At 37.4% G+C, this 22,996-nt stretch overlaps 1 protein-coding gene across 2 annotated transcripts in view; it reads left to right on the forward strand.

Annotated features, from left to right (window-relative positions):
- The window catches only part of GJA5 (gap junction protein alpha 5), a 35,131-nt gene that overhangs the window by 5,917 nt on the left and 6,218 nt on the right, over positions 1–22,996 (forward strand). The window contains exon 2 of one of the 2 annotated variants that reach the window (XM_051992847.1): positions 17,017–17,125. The exons of the other annotated variant lie outside the window; for it this stretch is intronic. The gene's annotated coding sequence lies outside the window, so the exon portion shown is untranslated. The remainder of the gene's footprint in view (positions 1–17,016; positions 17,126–22,996) is intronic. 2 annotated transcript variants of the gene reach the window in all.

Consider the following 22,996-nt stretch of genomic DNA (forward strand, 5'->3'; position numbering starts at 1 on the left):
ATCGGGGATTAGATTGCCAGCCCTCAGTATGCCAGCATTTAAATTATACAGTCCTGAATAGTCATACTAGGCTAGACAACGTTACTGATGAAAAGCCCAAAGCAATGGCAAGGTAGGAGAATGGGGAAGGGGCATCCTAATCTCTTCGTGACTGTATTACAACCAAAATACTCCAGTGAGCCAATGGAAGCAATATCCGAGATTCAAGATGGGCCTCTCTACAGGAATCAATCAGAAAAGAGAATGGTACACTTCCAGATTTGTTTTTTTGTGTAGAGGAGATCCAGCCCTAGGTCCCAGGATCATTTGTCCCCCAAAAAGATTCCCAGAAAAGAATTTGAAGGGGCTTTCTCTTCAGTCTCTGTGTGTAGATGGTGGTGGGATGTCCAACACTCATCTGTTTCACCTGTGACACAAATTTTGCCAAGAAGAAAGATGTTTAATTTTCCTGGAAAGTTTCACCCTCCTCAGGAAGGAAACTTCCTGCCCATTATCAGAAGCAGCAGGGTTCTGGTGAATGACAGCCTAGGTTCCTTTATGAGTCAATCATTTCTCCTCCAATAGTAAATAATGGGCAAAAGAAACTGACCTCATGGTGTGCTATCTACCTTTACAGGAAAATCTGAAGACAATTCTAGTTACTAAATTCTCTTTGTTTCTCCCCAGGCTGTTTTGAGATCTCATTGTCAAGGCTTTCCCATTGCGGAAGTCCAAGCAGTAGGTGCTATATGGAGAATGGACTATTTCCTTCTAGGCAATTTCTTCTGGGAGAATGAGTCAGTAGCTTTTTAAGCTGGGAGTCAGAAAGCTGGGGCTGCATTTGGGTTTCATAATAGTCATAGTTCATGGTTAGACCCCATTTTAAGACTTGCAAATAGCAATCCTGTGAGGTTAGTGCTAATATAATTCCCATTTTAAGGATGAATAGCTGGGAGCTCATTGGTTAAATGACTTTGCTCAGCGTCACTCAGATACTGAACATCTGGGGGGGAATTTTCACCCAGATCCTATTGACTTGACCATTAAAATCATTCTATGTAGAAAAGTACTTATTTTATTTCCAGATAAGGCTAGTTCTACTCCTGCATCCACCTATGTAGAAATACCAATAAAGATTGAGAATTAAGAAGGGAGCTGTTACAACTATTTCCTTATGATCTATGTAATGGTCAACAAATATTTATTAAGTGCCTATTATGTGCCCAGGCCCTATGCTAAAAGTAAAAAAAAAAAAAGAGAGAGAGAGAGAGAGAGAGATTGTAGCAATTAGGAGATCAGGAAGGGCTTCCTCCCATAAGAAAAGGCAACATTTTGATGGACCCCTCTGGCAATCTGGTGAAATCTTCTCAGAATAATAGCTGATACCCTCTTTGCTAACTCAATGATTTTTGCCCTCAGTGCTAACCCTCAAATAGAGAAAAATAAAAATGGAATGTTTTTCCTCATCTAACTTCATAGATTCTCTAAAATCTATCCATGGATGCCAGATTCAGGTGATGGCACATGAATTGAGTCTTAGAGAAAGCCAGGGCTTTAGAGAGATAGAGATGAGGAATTTCAGACTTTATTGAACAGGAAGTTGGCCAATTGGGACTTAAAGGACTCAAGAGAAACTAGTGATGTACATTATAGCCCGGAAGGGACTCCTTATGCACCATAGTTTCTACCTTTTGTTCTTGTACAGATTTGGACATTATTAGAATGCTACAGCCTGCTATTTAGTCATGCATGGAACCTAGAAAGGAAAGTAAACACCACCCAACTTAAGTGGCAAAAAAGGGAAACGATTTTCTATGTATGAATTCTAACCAAATGATCATATAGGTGGAGGAATCTGAGAATCCTCACTATTAGGGAATACAACTTTAGTTAATACTGTGAAAAGTACATATAACTGGTGAGCCAAAAAAGGCATGAGCTAAAAAGGAAATACTCTAAGTCTAATAGGAGATTAGTAAAAACAGTTAAAGAATGTAAATTATTCATATGACTTTGTTGGCCATTCATTCAATGGGCACAAACACAAGAATCATACCCACTGGTCTCACAAAGTACCATAATTACTCATATATTTGCCCACTGTAACTGCATATTCCCCTCTCTCTTACATTCTGGGCAATAAACTTAGAATAGTATTTCCCTTGGTATGAAAGCCATCAAAGTGACTATTGATAGTGGCCTATATTTCATAAAACCTGGCTAGATCAAGAGGCATGAAACACCCTCAAATCAACTTAGTAAGAAAAATTCTGTTGCAAAGAGACCAGAAGACATTGACTTTTTTAAAGGATACTAGGAGGCCACAGATGGGAGCAGAATTGGCCTAGAAGAACTCCCCTGAAGTGTGACACCTGAGGGAAGGAAGTCCACTATCTGCCAGCTTTTCATTTTGAAGACTTACTCCTGCTAATGGGGTATAGAGGCTAACAGAATGGCAAGACCCTAGTTATTCTGACTCTACTTAAGCTCTATGCAGAATAAATTTTCCTATTAAATAAATGGTTAACTTTGTTAGGATAAACAGGAAGGAAGGAAGGAAAGAGAGAGGGAAAGAATGAAGGAAGGAAGGAGGGAACAGAAAGAAGGAAGAAAGGATGCAAGGATGAAATGAAGGAAGGAAAGAAAGGAAGGATGGAAAGATGGATGAAGGAAGGAAGGAAAGAAGAAGGAAGGAAAAGAAGAATGGAAGGATGGAAAGAAGGCAAAGAGTGGATGGAAGGATGGAATGAAGGAAGGAAGGAAGGAAAAGGAGGATGGAAAGAAAACAGGTAATCAGGCAGATATCCAGATAGTGCATTTATTAAATCTTTATTATGTCCCAGATACTGTGCAAACTGCAAACTGCAAAAGCAAGTTGGCAAAACAGTTCCTGCCCTCAAAGATCTTATATTTTAATGAAGGAAAGCTTTTAGGGGACCTGGAAAGGCAGGGTTAAAAATACACAACATGGTTTTGAGGTGGAGGTCTGGCCTCCCAGAAGATAAGATGAAAAATCATCTATTAATATGCTGGATGAGTTTAGTGATAGAATACAAGTTTTGGTTGGGGAAATAATGGGGAAGGTGGCCCAATTGTTAGTAAATGGGTTAAATAGAAGATACAATGGTTACTTCACAGACTCTCTGAAATCTCTTCATGGATCCTTTTTTTAAAGAATCTCTGCCTTAAATGAAAGTACAATCTTGTGTTCATTTCTAAATTATCTGCCTTTTCTAGTCTTTATCTCATAAACACATATGTAGCAGCAACCTTCCTTAAAGCTTCTTTGATTCTAAGCCAAGAATTTCTGAAAGATGGAAGACATGAGCAGAGTGTGAGTCCAATTGACTTTGTTATTAATTGCTGTGTAACCCTAGGTCAATCACTGTTGTTTAGTGAATGGGAATGAGATGCACAATAGTCAATGAAGGTTGGTGGGCATGGCTGTGGACCAAACTCAGGTATTTGCATAATTATTCTCTGTTTCTCTGTTTTGAAAGAAAAGTAAATCAGAGATAAAAAGAAAAACATTAAAGTAAACTTGATAGATATGCAGTGAAACAATTATAAATATGCTTGAAGCTTTATTATAAAGCTTTTTCATGTCACAGGATTACTGTGTATGTGCGATTGTCTTTAGGCACTATGGTAATAGAAACTGAACTTTCCAGTGTTACTTTTTAAATCAAATTTTATTTTTAAATGAAGATTCTCCTTCTCTCCTTCTTATTGACCTCTCCCCTTGAGAAACCAAGAAAAACAAAGCTCTAATTATAAGCATGTATAATTAAACAAAACAAAATTTTGCATTTACTGTATCAAAAAATCTCAGTCTCCATCAGTGATCTCTTAATTGCCAAATCCAGTGCCTCTCTCTCAGTCCTCATCCTTCTTAATCTTTATATTGTCAACCATCCTTTCATTCTAGACACTTCCCCCTGTGTTTCCACAACACTGGTCTTTCCTGGTTTTCCTCCAATTTGTCTAGATGCTTTTTTGTCTCCTTTGATGATAGAGGATCATAAGAAAAGAGGTCTTTTCCTCTTCTTTTTTGACACTTTCTCTTTTGGTGACCTCACCAGCTCCCACAATTCTTATCTCTGTGCAGATGACACAGATCTATATATCCAGTTCCTCCCATAATACCCAAGAATTCTCAGATTCTATTCTGAACTCCCGTTCTACATCACCAAGTAGACATGCTGTAAAACATCTTAACTTCTCAATATCCAAAACAGAATTCACCATCTCTCCTTCCCAATCCCTACCTTCTTCCTAGTTTTCCTATTTCTATCAAGAACACCATCATCCTTTCAGTCACTCCGATTTACAATCTTGGAGCCATTCTTAACTCTGCGTTGTTCCTGACTGATCCTACCTAATCAGTTGTCAAGTCTTGTAGCTTCTACTCCCATGATACATCTCGTATCTGTCCAGTTCTGTTCTCTCACATCAGCACCGCCAATAGAGTTCAAGACTGTTATCATTTCTTGCTTGGATGATTTCAGTAACCTCCCAATTAGTCTGCTCACCTAAGGTGTCTTCACACGCCGATCAATCTTCCACATGGCTACCACATTTATATTGTTAAAAACATATATCATGACTATGTCAGAGCGTAGTTCATGAAATTCCCATGCCTCTCTCTTGTTTTGGGGGTACAATACAAACTGTACCCTTGATCATCCATGTCAAGCCTACTTGTCCAGACTTATTTCACATTATTCTCTTTCATGAACTCTATATTGTGGCCCAATTGGCTCATTTGCTAGTCCTTAGACATGACAGAAAATTTCTTTTCTCTATGTCTTAACACAGCATTCCCTTCCTTTCTGTATTCTTTTCTCACCTCTGCCTCATAGAATCCCGAATGGATGAATAATGAATGGATGAAATTGCCTTATAGCGATTCACTATTCATTTTGTACTTAGTTTTTGTGAATGAAGTTGTTTCCTCCCAATATAATATAAGCTTTCTATTGGCAGGGGCATTTTTCTTTTTGCTTTTCTATGCTCCAAACACTTATCATAGTCCCTGGTATATAACAGATACCCAATAAATGTTTGTTGAATGAATGAATGAATCCTCTTATTTGGAGATCCGCAGTGAACTTGTCTTCCACACAGAATCCTGCCTTTTAGTTAGTAGGCACAACAATGTCCTAGTTCATTACTGTCATTGTTAATATTCCTATGAATAATAAATTTTATAGAGGACCAGAAATCTTCCAGATATCATTGAGAACCTGTGGCAGGATATAAATTTAGATGTAGTTATTATCAAGTGGATTTATAATCTAATTTTGGCAAACTTAGATGAGATCTTCAATGATAACCATTCTGCCAAGTGACTAGCTCTTTGAAGCAGAAGAAAAGTTAGTGGATTCTTTACCTCTTGGACTCAGAATTTTCATGGAGGCACCTTAAGTACTGGATCCTCAGACCGGTTCCTCTACTGACTTGTTGAGTGACCTTCAAACAAGTTGGCTTCTCCTTATACTCTCAATATCAGAATCTAGTTCTGTTAAAATGGGAGAAAAACACATATATTTTTCAAGATAGTGTGAAATAATATATGTTGTAGACTTCCAGTTGTAGAACCTGAGTTTGAATGCCAATTGTGTTGCTTATTTCTGATATGACCTTGGATATTTAAAAAAAAAAAAACATCTTTGGAACTTAGTTTCCTCCTATATAAAATAATGTGGTTTGACTAGATGATCTCTAAAGTTCTTTCTTTCCAATATTGAGATATGATCTCTATCCCCCATCATTCAGCTGTATTGCCTTCCTTGCTGTGCTAACATTATTTCATATTATTATATAACTGTTTCATTCATATCTATATTCTATCTCTCCAGCTAGATTGAAATTTCTTTTCAAAGAGCAATTGTGTCTTCTTTATAGTCTCAGAGAATAATCAGTGAATGCTTATAGAATTAAACAAAATTAAAAGGGCTCCCAAACTACTTGAGTAGTGAGTAGGCAAAACCAGCCATAGTACTACTCCCTATCCCAGTATAAGGAGTGTTTTTCTATTCATATGGATTGTAGGTACTAAATCTAAACCTTTCTCAACTGGAAATCTAAGAACTGATGTGTCTTGCCCTGGGGGAAATAACAACAGGAAATAAAGTTTCTTCTCAACCAGAAAAGGAGAATATTATTCTCTCCATAATTATCTAGAAGCTTTAATGGGACTTTTACATATGGGACTTTTCATTCATTCATTCAATAACTGTCCAATATTGTGTCCAATAAAATGTCCAATATTGGGAGATAAAAAAGATAAAAGCTCCTTTTTCTAAGGAACTTATCATCTTCTTGGGAAGACAGAAAACTCTATTTAAAGCTTTTATAAGAGAAAGAACATATCTTATATTTTTAATGTTTCCTCCATTGGACTCACACAATACTAGACATCTTGTAGATCCTCCTCTATGGCACATAGCAAGTTTTCAATAAAAGACATTAATTATCATGAAGCAACTAGAGAACCTTCCTTTGGGTAACCTTACAAGATGTGAGGTGCTTGTTTGTATATATTAATTCTGAGACTTAAAATGTCGGATACATCATTGAAGGCTGTGATTGGTCCTCCATTTTGAGGTGAGGTGGGGGAAGGAGATTACCAAAAACTGCATTGTAGTATGTGGAATGGAAGGAGTGACTCAGGCATTGGGTACATACTAATCCTGGCACTGCTTGAAATTGTTTCCTTTGGAAGTACAGGCTACACAAAGGGACAACACAGATTAATGTATGGAGGAACACTGGACTAGGAAATAAGAAACCTGTATCTTATTTCTGGCTCTATTCAAAGTACAGGGCCAGCTCCCCAAGGAACAATACCAAAGAAATTCAATAAATAACTCCTAGCTTCACACTCATTGTACATAGGAAGAGTTCCTCTAACTCTATCCCACATTCTACCCCAGCTTCATTTTGAGAATTCCAGACAAGTATCTTTGCAGTCCTCACACGGCTTTTATTTTGTTTAAAGCTTTTGCTAATGTGCCCAGGCTAGTGCTCTACTACTCAACTCTGCCTAAAACTACCAAGTATATATTTTATGTCTACTTATTTTTGTACATATTCATTTTCTCCAGTAGGATATAAGTTCTCCAAAAAAGGGGTCCTACAAGCCATCTGAATTTGTTTATAATAAATTAAAAACATAAAATCAAACAAATTTCAATTTGTGATTAGATATCATCAAACTATGATTTATCATCATGGAAGAAAAGATAAGAAGTTGATCAATTCCATAGTTTCAGGAATTCTGTCAGAAAATGGTCTCAAAATTTTAATTTTCGTCTTTGGATCTTCAGCACTTAGCATGGTGCCTAATCAACCATTAAACAACCAATCAAAGTATTTATTAAGTGGCTCCGATGCTCTGGATAGAAAAAGCCATGGTGCAATACACAGAATTAATCTTGAAGCCTGGAAGATCGGCTGGGGGCAGGGCAGGGGGGCAGATGTTACCTGCTACACACACTGGTTATGTGACTAAGCAAGTCCCCTAAATACTTTGTGCTCCAGCCAATTTGTTAAGGTTATAAATGGCATAAAAGGTATTGATTTGTGTTGTTCCTAGAGTTTTCTCACTTCGGAATTCCCTAACTCAGTGAATTCACAGGTCCAGTCTCTTCCCTACTATGTGCTAAACCTTGCAGATACATAGAAAGAACCAAAACAATTTCTGTCCTCAAGGAACCAAAAATCTGCTTGATACTACATGTTCACAGATAATTAAATACAGAACATATGCAAAGTAAATATACTTTAATGGGGGTAAGGGAGATGGAACTAATTATGAGGCTCTCAGGAAAGATTCCTTGATACTTGAGTTGAGTCTTAAAGAGAGTCAAGAATTCCAAGAGGCAGCTAGGGGGCAGAATGGATATAAATCCTGCCTCAGACATTTCCTAGCTTTGTTTAACCTTTGTTTATCTTATATTCCTTAATTGTAAAATGAGGATGATAACATTACCTACCTCATTAAATTGTGAGTCTTAAACAAAATAATATTTGTAAAGCACAGTACCTGGCATGTGGTAGGAGGGATGTAAATGCAGAGAAGAGAAGGCAAAGGATTTCACCTGCAGAAATGACTTATGCAAAGCATGGATTTAAGAGATGGAAGATTATGAACAAGAAACAGCAGCAAGAAAACTAAATTAGGTGAGGCACAATATATATGAGGGCCTGTGTAATTATGGAAAGATGGACTAGAGCCAAATTGTGAAGAGCTTAAAATACTAGACACAGGTGTTTAAATTTATTCTAAAGATAATGGGGAGCCATGGAAGCTTTTTGAGCAAGAGAGTGACATGATTAAATCTGCATTTTGGGAATATCCATTTGGGATATATTGTCAAAAATATACTGGAGAAGAGAGAGACTGGATTAGGGAAGCAGTAGTCCAGGTGAAAAATAATGACACAAAACCACAGTGGTGGTAGGATGAGTAGAGGAAATACTGTAATCAAAAGACTTCCACGTGTGTCTAGTATCTCAGCGAAGATTGAGGAACAACCCTCCTGAAGAGGAGCAATATGATCAACAACACCTGTCTCTAAACCTTTTCACATTTGAGCAGCTGTCAGATGGTAGCAATTTGGGGCTCCTTTTGACTGCATCTGGGTGCAAGCCAGAGAATCAAAGATGAAAGGTCTTTCTTATTTCCTGCTTTTAGGACCAACAAGAATCTTCCCTACCCCCACAGCTTTCCTTCAATCATCTTTCCTCTTTTCTGATGGAGAATCATCCTTAATAACTTCCTTTCTGGAATTCTAAGACATTCCATTGTATAAATATTTCTCGTTTATTCTAGGCGGTATTTCTGAAATCTTAAGTGAGTTAGAAATAAGGTTTCTTGGCAGCCAAGCCAAGTATCACATCCTTTAGCAGGAATTCTTTTTATTTTTTTTTTCTGAGGAACTCATAAGAAATGTCAGACTGAGCACTGAGAAACTTGTAGAGGATGGGAGATTAGTGACTGATGACTTCCGGATAATTAAAAAAAAATCTTTTAATTAATCCAGCATCTCTCTTTTAATCTCCCTTTCTACTATCTTTAAAAAAAGAGTAATTATAGAACACAATCCCTTAATTTCATTATATATATATATACTTTCTAAAAAAGAATGCTGTGAAGCAGAGATATGGCCTGCAGACCACATGATGGTCATAACATTTCTCAGTATAGACCAAACCAGAGCAAAATGTAATTGGGAAACATTTTTTAAAAATGAACAATTAAAAAGGAAAGAAAAACAAAGTATTTATAACAAATATGAGTAGTTAAGCAAAACATATTCCGGCACTAATTATGTTCAAAAGCACTTGTCTTATTTTGCAATTTGAATCCATCACCTCTCTGCCAGAGTTTTCCTTCCCTTGATTTTCTTTTTTTATCCAATATTACTTCCTTTTCCCACTCTCTTTCTTCTGATAAAATATTATTCCCCTTCACATATTAGATATCTGGTGACTACTAGAGGCAGAGAATGGACTTTGATAATAAGTTTTTGCATAAATAGGCTTTTGCTTAAAAAAATCAATCAACGTGAAAGATGTAAAGTATTAACTCATATACAAGCAATTTGGATGGGAAAAGGATAGGAAAAAGTACTTTTATTTATGAAAAAATTAATATAATTTAAGTGTGGGAAAACCCCTACCACTTCTCTATTAAATAGATGGCTAGGAAGACTGAAAAGAGAACTGAAAGGATATATTTGAAGACAGAGAAATGCTTGAGACTACAGGCCATTGTGGTCCTTCTGCTAATTTGCTTATAACTGTTTTTAGAGTTTGAGAAGTTAAACCTGATAAAGTAGTAAATCAAATAATTGTTTAAAATCTATGATGTAATTAAATAAATATTGTTGCTTTTATAACTAACAAAGTAGGCAAGTCACTAAGTATCAAGAGAATCCAGTTTGATGTTTTTGAATATATTGAAAAACCAGCAGAAGAGAAGATGGAAGAAGCAAGTTAGAAAACATAATATAAAGCCTTTTAGAGATACTCCTTGAAATCTACTGCTCTCTGATTTAAAAGGGAGAAGCAGAAGGCAGAGGAGGGAGGAGAAGGGAAGGCTTTTCAAGTACTTGAATATTTTTGAAACCCAGTGGACAATGAACAACAGTTGAGTAGGGTGGAGAGCTAACTGGGCTCATCTGCATTGCCCAGATAGCCAACCCAAGGGATTTTACTTGCCTCAATTGCTACCTAGACTCAATCACTGAATGGGTATAGTCTCAGTCAAACTGAGACCTGTTGAAGACCTTAGCTTTAAAAAGCCATCATATCCAGGGCCAGCTCCAGTCATCCTGATCTATCTCTGGCCATTGGACCCAGATGGCTCTGGAAGAGAAAGTGAGGCAGGTGATCTTGCACAGCCCTCCCTCAGTTAAATCTAAATTTACTTGTATGTCATGGCATCATGTCCCTGATGTCATGGTCCTCTTCAAGAATGAAAGTCAAACAACAACAACAACAACAATAATAATAGCTTTGTAGATAAAAAATACTGAGAACCAATTGGATAATATAGAACCAGCGAGTTGGTTTGCTGGTCTATATTGCCCAGAGGATCAACCTATGGAGCATTTCAGTTCTCTGGCTTATGAGAACTGCTTGTCATGATAATAGAACAAAAAAAAGGAACATTTATTGGAGAAGTAGCTTTGTTTGGTATAGATTGTTTACGAAGAAACCCTGGAAGGTCCAGGACTGAAGATTAGAATCACAACTTATCCTGAGCATTTGAATTATCCTCACTCGTGCAATTCCTTGCTAGGTTTCTCTATATAGATGCCCACTTTTTCCTATAGATAATTGCATTGGTGAGAGAGTACACCAGGTTTATAGATTGACCATAATGGATTAATTATTCCGGCATTTTCTTATGTTAGGTAAGTGATATATCAATTATTGTTGATTTTTTATTATTAAGTAAATGTTTTATGTTGAAGAGTTAATGATGTTAATGACCACTTTTCCATAGATGAAAAACATTGTACAAGTTTAGTGCTACAGTAATAATTAGAAGAATTGTATTCTCTTTACAACAGGGTTACTCTTGTACCCCAAGAGAATCTGAAACGTAGCTGCATGATGATAGTCTTTGTCTGGGAATCCCAAACTCCATTGGATTATGTAAACTAGCCCAGAGTGTCAGTAGCCCATGTCCTATGAAAAGGTCTATATAATAGAGAAGCATGCAAGGCACCCCATAAAGAGACTGGAACTCTTGTATTTTGTCTCTTTTCTTCTCTCTTCTTCCTTTTCACTGTTTGTTTCTTTTCTCTTTCTCACACTTTTATATTCTCACTTTTCTTCCTACTGTCTCACTCTACTCCTTCCTTTCTCTTCTTTCTCCTCTTAATCTTTCTGCTAAAGCCTCCTTCCTCAAGGCTGACAGCTGTGTATGTGTGTAGCAGCCTTGATACGTTATCTCTGAAGGTGTTAAAGAATGTGTGGGTGCAGAAGAGTTGACAGACCATTTAAATTTCTTATCTTCTCACTCACTTTTCCTTTTTGGTGAACTCTCCACAATTTTCCACATTTGGAGTGCTAAGGAGAAGGACCCTTCACCAGCTAAGGAAAGGGAAAGCTAACTGCTCCTAGAAAGGGAAAAGCAGTGTTTAATAACCTATAGTAACCTCTACATTAAGGAGATAGACTGTTTGCCTAACTCATTTAGCAAATTCTCTCTCTCTTTCTTCAAATTCTCTCTCTCTTTTTCTCTTTCTCCCTTTTCCCCTTCTTCCTTCATTATTTTTCTTTTTCCTTTCTTTTCCTTCTTTTTTCTTTCTTTATTCTTCCCTTCCTCCTTCCTTCCTCCCTCCCTCCCTTCCTCCTTCCCTCCATTCTTCCTTCCTTCCATTCTTCCTTCCTTCCTTCCTTCCTTCCTTCCTTCCTTCCTTCCTTCCTTCCTTCCTTCCTTCCTTTCTTTCTTTCTTTCTTTCTTTCTTTCTTTCTTTCTTTCTTTCTTTCTTTCTTTCTTTCTTTTTTCTTTCTTTCTTTCTTTTCTTTGTCATTCCTTCCTACTTTCTTCTCTCCTTTCTTCCCTCCCTCTTCCCTTTTCAACTAGACTATTAATTTTCTAAGGGTAGAAAGGAATTTTATCCATCCTGATAGCCTCCAAAATTCTATATACTTAAGAGGCACTCAAATAATAAACATTTGTTGAATAAATGAAATAAATGAATGTATCAATTGTGTCCAGTGCTATGTTTCATCTTTACTGTCATAATAGGAATGACACAGTGGTGCATTTGATGTTGAAAGAACTGGATTTAAGTCATTGTTCTAGCATTACAAGCAGTGAAATTTTAGAAAAGTCATTTAACCTCTTTGGGCCTCAGTTTTTTTCATCTGTAAAATAGGGATAATATTATTCCTCAACTTTGTTGTGAGGAACATGTTGCTATTTCTGTATATGAAGGCTTCTGAAAAGTCACTTAATAAAGAATTCCCCTGCCCTTCCTGAAAAGCAAACTGGCATAGGTGATAGAGGACCAAATGGGACGTTAGAAGTTTTACTTCTACCACATACTGATGTGGGGCCACAGATAAATCATTTAACTTGTTAATTAATTTTCTAGCAACTCTAACTTTTTAAGTTTCTGCATCTGCATCAGTGGAGAGAATTGCCATACCAAGAATATTCTGGCAGATAAAATAGGAGGTATGATTGGTCAGCCAATCAGCAAACATTGTCAGGCACTGTGCTGGGCACTGGAGTTGACACTAGTAAAGCAGTTGACATTCAAATGATGCGAAATATATGCACAGATAAGCAGAAGCAAAATAGATATAAAGTGATGGGAAGGTGAGCACTTTTTTTTTGGTTTTCCTTAAATGAAAATTTAAATAAGCATATAATTTCTAAACAGAAACTAGATTTTCATTTTCTTTCTTTCTTTTGTGAATAATTATAGTTCCTCATAATTCACTAAAACATCAATTACATAATAAGTCAAACTCAGTCAGTACCTGACTTTTAAAACCCTCAGAGATTTTTCACAAGAACATTTCCTGATTTTATGTCTATTATGTAGTTGGGTTTTGGTTTTTTTAGCCAAAGTATGGATCTTTACTTTTATCCCTTCAAAATTGAATTTTATTTGATTTGGCTGTTCTCTAGATTGTCTTCAAGAACTTTGTGTAAAGGATCCCTTCTAGTTTTGTGCTATTTAATAAAACAAAAACCAAAAAACTGTTATCAATACTTTAATTCCTTTATAAAATTGTCAAACAGCATAGTCTCAGGGCTGTGCTAGAGCCAGGCTCTTTAGAGTCATTGTTCAATTTTCAGTGTGAACATTTATTTATACCTTGGAAGTTGGCAAATGCTACAAATGAGGGCTTATTTAATGTTTTGTTGATTTTCTAGACTTAAGAAAGCAATGAGAAAAGTGGTAATGCTGATTAAACTTGAAAGTCATTTGTATATTTTCTTCTTCTTCTTTCTTTTTTTTTTTTAAAGAGGTGATAGATATTTACCACCATACTCTTGGAACAGGGCCTCAAGGCAGGGAAATAGAGATTTTCTTTCAGATTGATATGAAAACACGAATTAATTCCTATTATGTCCAAGGCACTGTGTGGTACAGATCAAAAAAGCATTTATTTAGATAATTTGAGCTCAAATCTCAGTTCTATTATTTACCATACTTCTAACTTTAGGCAAGGCAGGTGTTTAAGTATCAATTTTTGGAAATTGGTGTGCCGTGGATAGCTGGGCCTGGAGAGAGAAAGTTATTGTCCACTCATTTCAGTTCTGTACAACTTTTTGCGACTCCATTTGGGGTTTTCTTGGCAAAGACACTGAAGTGGTTTGCCATTTATTTCTTCATGTCATTTTACAGATTAGGAAACTGAGGCAAACAGGATTAAATGTCACATAGCTATGTGTCTGAAGTTGGATTTAAATTTAGGAAGATGAGTCTTCTTAACTTCAGGACTCTATCCTCTTAGCTGCTCCCAAGTCAGGAAGAACTGAATTCAAATCTGGCTTCAAATATTTTACTGCATGAATGACTCTGGACAAGTTATTTGCCTCTGTTTATCTCAGTTTCCTCAATTGTAAAATAGGGATAATAATATCTACCTCCCAGAGTTTTCATGAGGGTGAAATGAGGTAATTTATATAGCACTTGGTAGGTACTGAATAAATGAATATTTTCTTTCTTCCCTTCTTCCTTCCTTGTTTCCTTTCTTATTTTCTTCCTTCTTTTCTTGTTTCCTCCCTTCCTTCATTCAATCCTTTCTTCTTTTATAAAATGAAGGTCTTGGAGTAGATTAAGGGAGAAAAATATTTCAAGTAATCAAGAAGTATAAATGATCCCTTTATCACTCAGATTTCTTACACTTGTGCCTCACTATGATTTTACTGTACTTATGAGCTCATTCTCCTCTAAGACTTTATATGTGAAAAGGAGAGAGTGCACCCCTATTTTTTATTATAGCTTTTTATCGACAATATATATGCATGGGTAATCTTTCAACATTGACCCTTGCAAAACCTTCTGTTCCAAATTTTCCCCTCCTTCCCCCACCCCCTCCCCTAGATGGCAGGTAGACCCATACATGTTAAATATGTTAAAGTATATGTTAAATCCAACTTATGTATACATATTTATATAGTTATCTTGCTTCACAAGAAAAATCGGATCTAGAAAGAAGAAACCTGAGAAGTAAAACAAAAATGCAAGCAAACAATAACAGAAAGAGTAAAAATGCTATGTAGTGGCCCACACTCAGTTCCCATAGTCCTCTCTCTGTACACCCCCACTTTTGAGAGGACTTTTTCTATAACAATTGTCCATGCTATGCTTGCTCAGTCAGTACTCTTTCTAACTTAATTAAGTGTGACTGAAAATTAATGGGAAGCACACCAGTGGGGGCTTGTGATTTTCAGGACAAGAAACTCCATCAATTCTTGAGGAGAATCAATAATCATCTTTCAGGGAACTAAACCAACAATTAGAGTGAGAAGTTGGGAAAGTGGCCTTGCAGAGATTGTTCTAAGAAGTAGTAAAAATGTTATGAATAAAGAAACTGAACCTTGGAGAGTGGCTTGGTCAGAATTAAATAACCCATAAGTAGAAGAGTTTGTAATTGAATTCTGGTCTTTGGATTCCTAGTTCAATGTTCATTCCCCTGTACTTTGAGGTTATTAACTGAAAATAGTATGCTGTGTCATCACTTCTTAGGGAAATTTGCATTTTGAGAGAAATCATTCTGTCCTGGATCTAAGGCTTAGTCAACAGCTGGCTTTAGAATTGGATTCAAGTCTAGTCTCTGACACATATCAACTATAACTCTGAGCCCCTGATAACTATTAAACTTCTAGTGAGACATTTCCATTATCAATGAAATTGAAAGTCCAGACAAAAGAAAACATAGAATGATCCATTGTTAACCCTGAAAGGGGTCTGTTGGGACTCTAGTCTTAGCCCTTCTTACTTTAGAGTTGAGAAATCAGTGGTCCAAGGGCATCAAGTTACTTGTTCAGTATCACACAAACTAGGGCCCAACTGAATCAAGAAACATGGTCTCCTGACTCTTGGTCCAGTGAGTTTTCCATTAAACCGTGGAAGGATATTGCCTTAAACCTAAGTAATAAAGCTGAAATAATAAAATTGAAATTTTAAGTAACGAATGCATGGAAACCTTCTCTGCACTCTTCTAATAATGATAATAAAACTAATAACAGGCTAAATTTATATACTGTATGGTCACAAAACACTTCTCATGCATAGCAGGATAATAGACCCAGAAGGAACTCTAAGACTCATCTAATTCAACATTTTTAATTTTACAAAAAAGAACACTGAGATTCAAATAGATTTCTTGCCCAGGATCACATGAGCAGTAAATAGCAAGGCCAATTTTCAAGCTCAGATTTTTCTTAGACCTGGTCTTCTTTCACTCTATTGCCTTTTTAAATTCTTTGCAATAATCATGGCTCAGAAAATGAAGCTATTTTTAAAAAGTCACACACTTAGTAAATAATTTGAACTCAAACTCAGGCCTATTGTTTTAAAATTTCATCAAGAAGTTGCTGTTCAATGGTGTTTGATGCTTCATAATCTCATTTGGGGTTTTCTTGGGCAAAGATACACTGGTAGAGATGATGGAGCCATTTCCTTCTCCAGCTCATTTGACAGATGAGGAAACTGAGGCAAATGGAGTTAAGTGACTTGTCCAGGGTCACATAGCTAGTAAATGACTGAAGCCAGATTTGAACTCAGGAAAATGAGGTTTCCTGACTCCAGATCCAATACCCTGTAGTAGGCTGTCTTTACTGTGCTGTCCCTTAAGTCAGGTCAAGGGGATGCCATTGACAAGATAAATGATTCTCGTATGGGAGGAATGTGTCAGGGACAATACTTGAATACAAGTCTCTGACATTCCTTCATCTATTTCTTTGATCGCTGTCTAGGAGGATGTCTGCTATCATTCACTCCATCTTTCCCAGAAGAGTATCATTTGGGCTTATCCCTTGTAGGTCCCTATATATTCAGATGCAGGGTGAAAGCTATCAGCAACACACTCCCTCCAAGGACAGCTTTCTCATCTCCCACGATTCTCCTAAATGCTGCTTCCCATCTTCCCCAGGGAGTTCTGTCTTTTAGTTGATGAACTTGCCAGGAGAATTTTTATCTGAGAATTATTCCAGTCCCTGCCACTTCCAGGGCACAAGGCCTGCAGATGCAGCCTTTGTTCTTCTAGCAGAAGAGCCAACCCCATCACAGATTAACAGCCCCTTGGCTTTCTGTTGGGCTCCTGGAACTGGTCTTTCTCATTCCCACTTTTTCAGGAGCTTTAGCCATTGCCTATGGACTGGGAAGCCAGCAGGGTGTTGACAAAATAGAAATTATAGCTACAAGGGAACATTTTCTTTTGGTTTTGGAAATCTATATATTCTTTACAGCAGGTTAAGCAGGACAATACCTTGCAGCAGCTGACAAGGAGAAATTTCATGACCTTTCCCCCCTACTCTCACCCTAGCTCTCAAGTGCAGCTAAGAATATATCAAAGCATCAAGTGGGACCACCATCAACACTGGCCTGAAGATAGACCTGGAATAGTAACTGCAAAGGAAATTTGGACCAGAAGAGTACGTGACACTGAAATACTCCAAGGAATTCTCCCTTTCCCAGCCATGTCACTTTCACTTCACTCAGTCCTGGATTCCTTCTGAAACCCTTCTCCTTCATCAACTTAATGCTTCCCTGAACTTTCCTTTCTTCATTGATGATTCCATCTCCAGCACCTTTAGAAAATGGTCCAGTCATGTTTCACTCCACTCAAGCATGAATTCTCTCCAGACATCTTCCTTTGTGATTTTCCCATCACCCTTTGTCTTCCCTAAATCTTCTTTGAGCTACTCTTAACATTATTTTTTAAAATATTAGAATGAAAGCTCTCTGAAGGTAAGGATTGTCTTGCTTGCCTATTTTTGTACCCCACTTGCTAAGAGTGAGAGTGAGAACCAAGCAGCCATTGGTGTCTACAAATCTACAGAGAAACTGGGCAGTGGAGAGCCACAGAGAGTGATATGAGTGAGCTAGATACCTTACTCCGTTGGCTCCCCATCCCATCAAGGTGCTGAAATTCCATCACTAAAAATGTACAACATCAGATAATAGTTAAAAAATCAAGTGCCTTTTAGTCATTTTCAATAACCAGAATAATTTGCCATTTTTCTTCTCCAGCCCATTTGACAATTGGGGAAACTGAGGCAAGCAGAGTTAAGTGACTTGCCCAGGGTCATACGGCTAGTACGTGTCTGAGACCAGATTTGAACTCAGGAAGATGCATCTTCCTGGACTCCAGGTCCTCCGGGTGATTTATCCCCTGCCACCTAGTTGATCTTTGGGGTCAGGACATCTGGGTTCAAATGCCAATTCCAACACTTAGTTGTGTGATCAGTCAGTCTCCTAGACATAACCTCTCAGTCTGAGTTTCCTCATACCTACAATGGAACTAATAATAGTTGGGTTATCAGTTTTATGAAGCTGTTTTTGGGAAGCACTTTCTAAATCTTAATAGGTTCCCTCAAGGGCTGGACTTTGAAGACATGGGTTGGAATCTCATTTCAGATCCTTTACAAATTGTGTGATATTGGATTAATCTCTTAACTTTCCTGAATCCTCATATGTCAAATGAGACAGTTGGATACTGTGATTCCTAAGGTCCTTCCTGGCTCCAACTTTGTTGTCTTTCCTATCACTGGATGGTCCAAAGAGAGGGAAAATCCAGTGAAAAACCCCAAGATTAAGAACGTGGGTCAATTGAAGGATAATGGTATCCACAAGAGAAATAGGGAGGTTTAGATGGAGAATGGGCTTGGGGACATATGGAGGAAGTGCATTTTGGACATGGCAAGTTTGAGATGCCCATGGCACATCCAGGGAAAGATGCCTATCAGTCAGGGATGATAATGACTGTGGAAATAAAAATGGGAATAATAATATGTGCACTGTTGATCTCACAGGTCTGCTCTCAAGAAATCATTTTTAAAAGTGCCGAGCTATTAGCATTATTGTTATTATTCAAGAAGCCCTTATTAAAATGCAAATAACCCCAGGAGAGATATATTTTAAGTCATTAACCACCACTAAGTTGGGGACATTAATTAGTTGACCACTGTCTGAAAGCAAGAAGGTCCACAGGAGTGTCTGGAGTCTGGGCCCCCAGATGAGCTCTGGGATGGAAGAGCTGGGGGCAGGTCGGGAGGTAGCTGACTGGTACTTTTTAAAAAGCAAAGCATCACTCCGCGGGGAAGTGAGCCGGACAGGCAGGATCCCACTAATGACAGCGGATTGATGTCTGCCTACCCCTTAAAGTTTCCCACATGCTCTTTGAATGTGCAGCAGCAGCCCAGTGCAGCCTGTATGAATTTGAAAGGTCTTATTATCCCTAGTCTCCAACTTAGGAAACCCAGATCCAGAGTGGTGAAGTGATTTGCCTATTGTTGCACAGCTCGTGAGCATCTGGGACAAAGTTGGAACCCAGTTCCATCCTGGCTCACAATGTCTTTCTAATTATACCACGTTTATGTCTTAGGTCATGGCCAAGACCCACAGGTAAGAAGGGAGGTGGTTGTAGTTATTGTTTTTAATTAAAAGTACATCGGTGTCACAGTGGGTAAGTTGGAGCTGGAGGCAGGGAGACCTGAGTTCAGACACTTACCATAAGCAAGTCACTTAACCCAGTCTTTATTTTCTTAACAATAAAATGGGGATAATAACAGTAATTCCCAGGGTTGTTGTGAGCATCAAATGAGATAATGCTTATAAAGTACTTAGCATGGTACCTGGCACACAGTAAGTACTACATAAAGATTAGCTGTCATTATTGTCATTATTACCTGGATGTCACAATGGATAGAACATTGGACCTGAATCAGGAAGACCTGTGTTCATTTCACTGGACCCGAGTTCAAATCCAGCCTCAGACACTTACTAGCTCTGTGATCCTGAGCAAATCACTTAACCCTGCCTCTGTTTTCTATAAAATGGGACTAATATAAGTACTTACTTCCCAAGGTTATTGTGTCATCAAATGAAATAATACTTATTAAAGCACTTAGCATGGTACCTGGCACATAGTAAGCATTATTTATATGTTAGTTATTATTGTTGTTGTCATTATTATGACCTGGATGTCACAATGGATAGAGCATTGGACCTGAGACAGGAAGACTCTGAGTTCAAATCAGACACTTACTAGCTGTGTGACCCTGAGCAAGTCACTTAATTCTGCCTCTGTTTTCTCATCTATAAAATGGGAATAACAAAAGTACTAAGGAATCAAATGAAATAACACTTATAAAGCAATTAATATGGCACCTGACACATAGTTAGTTATTATTGTTGTTACATGTTAGTTATTGTTATTGTTAGTTATTATTGCTATTTTTATTATTAGTTAGTTACATATTAGTTATTGTTGTTGTTGTCATTATTATGACTTGAATGTTACAATGGATAGAGCATTGGACCTGAGTCAGGAAGACCGTGTTCGAATCCAGATTTCATCATTTATCAGCAGTGTGATTTTGGGCAGGTCATTTAACCTCTCTCTGCCCTCAGTTTCCTATCTGTAAACTGGGAATAATAATAGCACCTGTCTCTCATGGTCGTTGTCAGAGGTACACATGATATAATATTTGGAAAGTGCTTTGCAATGGTTGATAGCAAGCATCATCCTTGTGTGCAGCCTCCCAGGACCAGAATCTCATTTATCAGCCTCTCCGCCCTTCATTTCTACCCCATTAGAATAAGACTTTAAAAATGCAAAGTCAATGTTGGGATGGATTCATTAACAATTCAAGAAATCAGGAAAGGTTTTATATAGAAAATGGGACTTGAGCTTAAAGGAGATTTGAGATTCAAAATGATGAAGGTAAGGAAAGAGTAAATTGGAGGGTTAGAACCTATGGAAAGGCAGGTCCAGGAGATAGAATGCATGGGGAAAGAAAAGAAAATAAACTTGGTTTGACCATAGTATTTGTAAAGAGGAATAATGTGTAACAAGTGAGGAAAGGTAGATTGTAGTGAGATCATGAATGACTTTAAGTACCAAAAAGATATTTAATATGAGAGGTAATAGGGAGCCAGAGGAATTTATTGAGTAAGAGAGTGACCTGATTACACTTTATGAAAATCATTTTGGTAACCAGAGAGGGCAGAAATGTGAAGCAGAAAGACCAATTAGATCCCTAGGATTTCAAATTATTATTATATAATTAAGCCATATGGTTTTATTTTTCAAATGCTGGAGTCATTCACACTCCACTTTCTGCTATAGTCATCTCCCAGCTGTTGGTGAACAATAGATCTTTACAATTGAAGAAAAATGATTGAACTGGAACTATCAGCACATCCAGTAGCTGGAGCTGAGGTCAGTAGTGAAATCTGAAGCCACTTTACCTGGATATGATGGCGAAAAGGCCACTTCCAAGGTAGAGCCGATCTGGCATTTTTAGACAATTATAACAGGTTGAAAAAAAAAATCAGTAGGTATAGGCGGCTGCTTCAGGCTGAATGATTCTTATCCCAGCTTTAAGCTCAAATGCCCAGAGTGCTTTAAAAATAATGGACTGCTTCCTATTGAACAGAAAGCAGTTAAGTCAATCAGCTTTGGAAGTGATTTTCCTGAACTGGGGTCTGATAGTGAGCGAGCCATCCTCTTTTTGTCCCCAGTGGAGTATAATGGCTTTGAAATTCTCCCTAATGACAGATTTGCTCAGCAAGCTTAAGAAAGGAGTGGGGTATAGGGAAAAGAAAACAGGATTGGAAGTCCAAAGTAGGGTTTCAATCCTGGCTCTGTTTTTCCTTTAGCTTTTATGACACTGGACAAACCATTTAATACTTCTAGACCTCAGTTTACTCATGAGGAGTAATAGGAAGAGGTCAGAGCAGATGACCCTTAAGGTCTCTTCCAGTTCTCACTCTGTGAGTCTCTGACAAAGAAAGTAATTTCTTTCCAATTTTAAATCCAGTGTCCTGGCATTATATATATATATTTTTTTAATTTTCTTTTCTGAGTTCTCTTACTAACTGAATGTATGACCCATGACAAATCAATTCACTTTTTCCGATCTTTAGCCTAGCAAATGGAGTCAGTTTATTTCACTTTCCTTTAACCAATAAACTCCTAGAGGATGGTTCATAAGTTGAATCCTATTCTATAAATGTCTCTAAGAGGCATAGGATACAGAAAATGGACTTTGATTTCAAGGCTTCTCCGTGACCAATCTGTCAATGTAAACATTAGCAAGTTACGTAGCCACTCAATCCTCTACACAATTCTCTAAGATCAAATTATAAGGATCTATCCTTTTGCATTAAAAATGGAATATTTCCAAAGCAAGATTTTCCTACATCAATTTAACTAAAGATCCAAGTTGCCTTCTGCTTCCATAGAAGGTTTCGAAAGTCTGGAGGACCTGAGTTCAAATGAAGCCTCAGAAACTTGACAATTATTGGTCCTGGATTATATGATCCTGGATTTAAAAAGTCACTGGATTTAAAAATCAAGTCTTCCTGATTCCAGACCCTTTGGATAGCACTGTATGACCAAGTACCTACTTTCTAGGATTTGTATAAATCAGGATTTCTTAAACTTTTTCCATTTGTGACCTATTTTCACCAGAGAAATTTTTATATTACCCCATATATATATAGGTATAGAAAATAGCTATAGAAACCAAACATTTATTGATAACAAATCACCCCCATTGTGACCCACAGTTTAAGAAGCTTTGGTATAAATCAAGTGAGATATTTAGCAGATACTTACACAGTGACTGGTACATAGTAGGCACTTAATAAATGTTTTTTGCTTTTCTTTTCTCCCAAGGCAAAAAATACCACCACCAACAACAATAAAAACACCATGGAGCTGGATAGTTTAATGAATCTTATTAGGAACTCTTATAAAGCAGACTTCCTCTGAAAAGGGTTCTGGGTGAGGAATGGAAAGGAGGAAGGCAGACATGAATCAGTGGCATAAACAATGAATAAAGATTCAAATAGTATGCGGGGGATGGTGTGGGGAGGGGGAGGAAAGGGGGGGACAATAAACAAATGTTACCACAAACTAGTTTTGTGACTCTTGGATAAATCACTGGTTTTGTGAACTTCTTGCATTTGTAAGTTGACGTAAACTCCACTTTTTAACTCAGTTGTGAGGATCTCCTGGGACCAGAGAGATGAAAACATTTGCAATGATAAAAGCTGTTTCATATTTGTGCAGTAGGATTTTATTAAGCAAAGCACCCCTTAATTTATCTTTTATATAAATCCATATGGGCAGATATTTGGTTTACTTAAAGTGAGGAACTCCTATGTTAATAATATGCTGCCTCACAGGAATTCAGAAAGAATTTCAAAGCACTTTGAGAATTAGAAATGCATATAAGTATTTGAGGGATGACCCAATATTATTGGTTCTATCTTTACCTGGGGAAATTGAAGAA

This window comes from Antechinus flavipes, chromosome 4, assembly GCF_016432865.1.
Source record: "Antechinus flavipes isolate AdamAnt ecotype Samford, QLD, Australia chromosome 4, AdamAnt_v2, whole genome shotgun sequence".
Lineage (NCBI taxonomy): Eukaryota > Metazoa > Chordata > Mammalia > Dasyuromorphia > Dasyuridae > Antechinus > Antechinus flavipes.